Consider the following 7183-nt stretch of genomic DNA (forward strand, 5'->3'; position numbering starts at 1 on the left):
CCACGCCCTCGTCGGTGTGCCAGGTGTCTGTGGTTCCGCCCCACCTGTCCTCCGTCCACCAGGCACAGGCTCGCTGCAGACATCCTAGCAATAGCAATCCAGAAGCTTTGTGGTCTGTTTGCAGTTCTTCTAATAGATGCCTTTATGGCTTTTATTTACATTCCTTGTCACCATTTTCAACGCTCTTCATCCTTATGTAGATCCACATTTCCATCTGGTGTGACGCGCCGCTGAAGCCCTTCCTTTATGGAAGCTTAGCGCAGACCAGCTGGCAGTGAGGGCTCTCACCTTTTATTTGTCTGACAGTCTTTCTTGCACCTTCACATTAGAAAGATAATTTCACAGACTGTAGAATTCTGGGCCATTTTTTTTTCCTTTCAGTACTTTAAAGATTTTACTCCATTGGCTTCTGGATTAGAGTTTCTGAAGAGAAGTCTGCTTTAGTCTTATCTTTTGTTCTGTCTGTTGTGTGTCTCACTGCCTTCAAGACTTTCTTTTTATCATTGGTTCTCATAAGTTTGCCTGTGATGTTTCCAGGTGTGGACTCTTTTTTACTTAAAATTTATACTTGATTGACATATAGTGAAATCCACCTATTTGAATGTGCAGGCTGATGCACTTGAGTAATTATATACAATATGTTACTACCACCACAATCAAGACATAGATTATTCCTGTGCCCTAAAACATGTTCTCCTGTTCGCTTGCAGTCCACCTCCTCCCCCACCCCAGCCCCAGGCAACCACTGACCTGGTTTCTGTGATTAGTGATGTCGAGCATCTTTTCATGTACTTATTGGATGTGCATATATATTTGGAGAAGGTAGCCCACAAAGTGTCAGTAGGCACTTACTGAATCACTGCTGTGTGCTGAGTACTATCGAGGTGCTGGGGATTTCGTCCTGGTGAACAACTTCCTGTCTGTCCAGTGCCGTCCACTGCTCCTGGGAGCACCACCCTCCCTGCGGCTGACGCGGCCGGGACCCTGTGAGCCTCGGCCAGCTAGGCAGAGGCCAGGCGAACGGCCAGGCCTCAGTCTCCCTCCAGCAATGCCAGCCTCACTCTCCACACTTCACCAGGCAGGTGTGCTGGCCTGGTCAGACCTTAGTGAGGATGGGAAGAAGCCCGAGAGAACGACGTCCCACGAGGGAAGGAGTTTGAGAGCGCTGCCTGTATAGAGCTGTCCCACGGCCTATGGGAAAGAGCCCACGCAAGACCCTCAGAGAGAGCCCCTGCTGGGTGGCCCTCACTTATCAACCCTGCTTCACAGCCTCCAGGTGCCGCCGCTCGGAGGGGCACCTCCACCCTCGGCTGTCCTTGTCAGATCTTCCCAAGGGCTCTACAGATTCACACCCCGAGGCCTCGGCAGGACAGTTCACCGTGGTGTTGGGCACTCAGGTCTCTTGGAACAGTCCAGGGTGATAACAGACGCTCATCCATGGAGGTCACAACCTTAACTCTGCCCCTGGGTGAGGCCACACCCCACACACACAGGGGCCGCGGAAAGCGGAAAGCGGGCTTCGAAGATGCAACTAAGGGTTTCTGACTCCAAGAGACTTGGAGCGGGGGCCTCAAGAGGGTGGGCAGCCAGAGGCCAGCCTGGAGCCTCCAGTGCTGGGGCTGGCGGGGGCGGGGGGCTGGGCTGTAGCCTGAATTACCCCTGAGCTCCTCAGAGCTATGAAAGGGTTAGAGGCAAAGGCAGAGAACACAAAAGGAGTCATTCATAAAACAAGATAATTGATTAAATAGCTATAGAAAAATCACAGCAAAGAAAGTGTTCGAAACATAAAAGGCTGGCAGGAGATGTTTTTGAAATAGGCGGTTTCAGAATGAAGGAGGAAAATAACCACGACCGTGACTCATCCCAGGACAGAGAGCTCAACAAAGCGAGGTGGCTTCCCGGCCCTACCTGCCATCACCTGGGAGGCAGACGTCCCCAGAGACAAAGGCCCAGGGAGGCTGACTGGGCCCAACTCAGAGCTCCACATTGGTGAAGAGCCCAGATGTGGGTCAGCCTTCGGGAAGGGCCGGGGAGGCAGGTGCCAGGCAGGAGGAGAAGTGGCCCAGAGCCTGGAGAAGTCTCACCAGCCCTGGATGCAAGACTGGACACCCTGACAGGCTCAGGAGGGCAGGCATCGGTCCATGAGGCCCGTCAGGAGCCTCGCCGTAGGTGCCATCATCTAAGCTGGGAGGTGACTGACACCATTCTGCGTGCAAGGCTTTGTCCCCTCTTCTCCAAGGCTAGAGAAGACAAAGCCTTCTATGAGTTCCTAAGCTTGCTAGGACCGCTTCCACCTCGGGACCCAGTCCCTTCAGCTGAATGAGAAGAGCACTCGCCCCCCCAGATCTTCATCCATTGGATCTTTGCCATCATTCGGGTCTTAGCCCACGTGCAACATCCTCAGAGATGCCGGAGCAGACCACACCTGAACTCTTCGGCCTGCTAGCTTTAGTCCTCCCAAGTACTTTTTCATTCATGTCTGCCGTTTTGTTTTCTGCTCCCCCACCCCCATCACCCCCAGAAAGTGAGTTCATGAGTACAGAGTCCGGATCGATCTGCTCCTCCTTGAACCGCCTGTACCTTCCATGTTGCCACACACATGTGGGCACCGAGTAGCTACTTGCCGAGTGTTGAGTGGATCATGCTTTTGTTAAAACTGCTCTTTCCTAAGGGGCCTTAATAACACGGTTTGCTTACACCACGATTTTAAACTTAAAGCTCAGAGTCTAATGTGTAGACAGCGTGATCTCAGTGATGTTAATTTAAATGTGTGTGTGTGTGTGTGTGTGTGTGTGTGTGTGTGTTTATGTGTGTGTGTGTAAACAAGTCCAGCAATTTCGAGGTTTCAGAGATTACCTGGGAGTCAGGATTATGAGATGCTTCTTCGGCTTCTTCATACTTCATTGTATCTTAGATTTATTTCTCAATAAATAATTACTTTTAAATCAAATGCACAAGTTAAGTTGTAAGAGGAGACCCCCACCCCCACCTAGGGAAACCCACGGCGTCAATGTCCTGTTGGTTGGCCGTGACCTGGGCACCCGTTTGTACCCCATTTATATAAAACTACCTCTAACGGGATCGTGACAAGACTGAAATTTACCTGGTAATGTGGCAACCCCCCCAAATTCAGCAGAGCAGCTGCCGCCGAAGGCGACCTTTACCTGTAACTAGCTGTGTGGCCTCGGTCAACTGCGACCTTTCGGTCCTCAGCTATCTCACCAGGAAAGTGAAGGATTTGAACCAAATAAGCTCAAACATCTCTTCCGAGAGCCATCCCTAAGCAACCGCCCACTCCCGGAAGACATGGGGCGAAGCCCAGTTTCGGCAATGTCTCCTCACCCAGGGTCTCCCAGATCTGAGAGGGCCCGCGAGCCCCTGCAAACACACACAGGACGATTGTGTAAGCACTTTCCTGGAGTGGCCACCCACGGCTTTCATCCTATTTGCATGGGGGGCTGCTTCTCAAATACAGGGCGAGAAGCATCTCTTGTAGGCGTCCAGAGCAAGCCTTTTTCATAGCCTGGTTAACTAGCGTCCTAAGTGAGGCACTATTCGCCCTTTCCAAAACTAAGTGAGGACAAGACACACGAGTGGACTTGGCGCTTTCTGCCAGAGCAGACGTCGGCAGCCAGGCAGACGGCCAGGTGGGAGTGGAGAGATGCCCACTGGGGCAGGTCGGAGAGCTGAGGCACCTCGGCTCAGCCAGGAGCGGCCGGCCCACCTCCCTGTGCCCAGACCCTCATGAGGGCGCCACTTAGCAGCTTCCGGCACACCAGCCAGGCCTCGGAGACAGACAGAGACAGTCGGAGAGCACAACTTCCTTTCGAATGACGTGGAAGCTGAGTTCTGCCGGGTGGGAGGGGTTGGAGGGCTGGAGAAAAGATGAAAAAGTACAAATGGGCAGTTACGAAACAGTGGCAGGGATGTAAAGTACAGCACGGGGACGAGAGTCGATAGCATTGTGCTAACTGTGTACGGTGTCGGGGGAGCTAGACTTATGGGGGTCACTGTGCTGTACACCTGCAGCTAAGAGAATATCGAATGTCAACTGTAACTGAAAAATAAGAGAAAGAAGTTTTTTAAACTGAGCTCTCCACCCCCACCTGCCTCCCCTGCCACTGACTCCTGGGTCCCCCTTCAGGGCCCCCTGACCTCTGTCAGCTGCTCCCTGGCTCCCCACCAGGCTTCCTCCTGGCACGCCTAATTGACTGTTTGTGTGATGTCCCCTCCCCATGGAGGAGCCCGGCGGTCGTCTCCCGGGGCACGCAGTGAATCCTGGCTGACGGGCACGAAGGAGCATGTCTGAACCCCCGCCGTGGGTGCTGCGGGCAGCCACCCGATGCCCCTCAGGGCCAGGCCCACTCCACAAGGACTGCTGGTCCTTGTTGGCTCACTGCCGAGCTCCCCTCAGGGGGACTTAACCAAAGCAGCTGCCCACACAGGAATGCTGATGGAGTCGGGGGTACAAGCCCAGTTTCCCAGGGACCCCTGCCGAAGAGATTTCTGGAGCCGAATCGCCCGCTGGCCAGCCGAACCCCGCTGTGAGTGTACAAGGGAGAGCCAAGCCCCACTGTGGCATTGATACAGCCACGAGAACTTGGCCAGCTGTGCGGTGGGACAGGAGCTGGCAGGGGTCCCAACACGGGAGTGCGGGCCTCCACGGGCAGCTCCATGGGTGCAGGGGCCCAGGATCACTCCTGGGTCAGGTGGTCCCTGCAGGGTCGTGCCCACCCGGAGTCCCTGGGGCGGGGGGGTCCCTTGAGTCCTGAGCTGCGCCTGGTGTTCTGGTCCCTCTGCCCTACGATCCTGCCCCAAAGCAACCATGCCATCCATGCATGCAAACCTCCGCCTCGTGGTCTGCATCCCAGGAACCCCAAAGAGAAAGCCACCAAAACAGCGCAAACGAGAAAGTGACTCGAAGCAACATGACCTAGGATTTTGTGATAACACGATTCAAACACGAAAGCAACTCGATCTCCAGTTGGGATAAGAAAGCACGAGAAAAAACAGGCAGGTAGCAGGAGGCAGGATGGTGGCACCGGGAGGTGGGTGAGGGGACGGACCCCCGGCACTGACCAGGCCAGCTCGGCCACCCCACCTCCGACCCCGATGGTGGGGACAGAGCAGGCCCAAGGACGGCAGCTGGCCCGGCAGCTGGCCCGGCAGTGGCCGGCAACGTCTGGTCGTCTTTTCTCGGTAGCAGCTTTTTGTTTGCCTCACAGGGAACACTAAGAGTCCGCAGAAATGTTTTTCTGTTTCTCTGGCGGGGTTATTTTTATTTGTGCACGTTGATTTGATTTGAAAGGAAGCGCATCAGAAGGCAGTAAACAGGCTTGTTTGGGGTGATCAGAGACCAACCTGAGGGCGAAGGGAAAGAAAAAGGAGTGGGGGCCTGTGGGGGCGCAGAGCAGGCCAGGGGTGCAGCCTTCCCGGACCGGGGGCCAGGGGACGGGGGGGGCGGGGGGCGGGGGAGAGACGAGTCCTGGGTCCGACCCTGGGTGTGGCCTGAGAAGGGCCCGGTGGGCGGCTGCCCGGGAGCCTTTGGCCCCTCCAGAGACGCAACCCCGGGCATCCTTTGTTTTGTTTTCACTTTGCATCTTATTGAAAAAGACGTGCGCTGTGTAACAGTGGCTCGCATTTCATGATCCACGCAGCTGACTTTATGTTTACTTAAAAGGTTATTTTAAGCCTGCTTCCTAAAGTTCCCATTTGTTTTGGATCCGGGAGGTCAGATGCTATATTGGGCCCCCAGGCCCCCCGATGCAGAATGACAGCTGCCACGGAGGGTGGGGAGGGGGCCTAGCCAGGACCCCTGAGGCAGGTACAACGGTCTAGCCTGGGGTTACGGCTATGATGTGAGAAGTGTGAGGCTGAGAGATGACAGGGAGACGGAAGGACGGATGCCGGGCCGGGGGGCTGTCGCAGGCCAGGGGTGGCTGTCGGCCAGTGTGGCAAGGAGGGAGAACCCGGTGGAAGTTTCTTCCATTCTCCATTAAGCACTGTCCGAAATGCGACTGTTTCACGCCGCACGAAATGTAACACCTGGTGTGCGTGGAGCTCGGGCTGTGTTCGCGACGCCTGATGGGCGGATTCTACGTACTCTGTCGTCGAACTCTCAGAACAGCCCTCAAGACGACGATGACAACAACGACAACAACAACTTGATTTAAAAATGGGCAAAGGACTTGCACAGACGGACGTTTCTCCAACAAGCGCAAGACGCTCAATTCATTAATCACTAGGGAAATGCAAACCAAAACCACAATCAGACGCTACCTTCTACTCGTCGGGATGGCTAACATCCAAAAATAAAAAAACTTAGCCAATAACAGCTATTGGCGAGGACATGGAGCCACTGAAACCCTCGCGCGCTGCGGGCCGGAGTGGAAAACGTGCAAAACAGTATGGCGGTTCCCCCCGAAAATTGAAAATAGGATTATCATACGATCTAGCAATTACACGCCTGGGTCTATGTGTGACAGGACTGAAAGCTGGGGCTCAGGGAGGTATCTGCACCCTAGTGTTCACGGCGGCATTATTCCCGATACCCCGAAGGCAGAGACAACCCAGTGTCCACGGACAGACGAACGGACAGAGTGGGCCGTCCACACAGTGGGATGTGACTCAGCCTTCGAAAGGGAAGGACAGGCTGACACCTGCTCCAACGTGGATGAACCTTGGGGACACCGCACTGAGTGAAACAAGCCAGTCGCAAAAAGACAAGCTTCGTGTGATTTCACTCGCATGAGGGTCCTGGAGGAGCAGATTCGTGGGGACGGAGTCTGGGGGAACGAAGGCGGAATCGTTTAATGGACGCAAATTTTCCGTTTTGAAAGATGGCGGAGTTCCAGAGGTTGGGGCGCACCGTGTGGGTGATAACACCACCGAACGGTGCGCCTACAAACGGCGAAGACGATTACTTTTATGTTACGTGTATTTCAGCGCAATTTAAACATTTTTTAATTTGGGGGAAAGGCCCCCTGAGGCGGGTGCCACTGTTAAGCAGACTTCACGGACACCGAGGGCAGAGAACTTGACCAGTGTCTTGGGGCCGGGCGATGGCAGAGCTGGGAATGGGGCCGCTCGGGGCTCCGTGCTCTCGGCCACCACCCCCTACCACCTCCCAGTCACTGGCTCCGGGGTGACAGGCGCGTTTCCCCTTAAATGGCCCCAAAGAGAG

Source organism: Pteropus vampyrus, unplaced genomic scaffold, assembly GCF_000151845.1.
Source record: "Pteropus vampyrus isolate Shadow unplaced genomic scaffold, Pvam_2.0 Scaffold364, whole genome shotgun sequence".
Taxonomy (NCBI): Eukaryota; Metazoa; Chordata; class Mammalia; order Chiroptera; family Pteropodidae; genus Pteropus; species Pteropus vampyrus.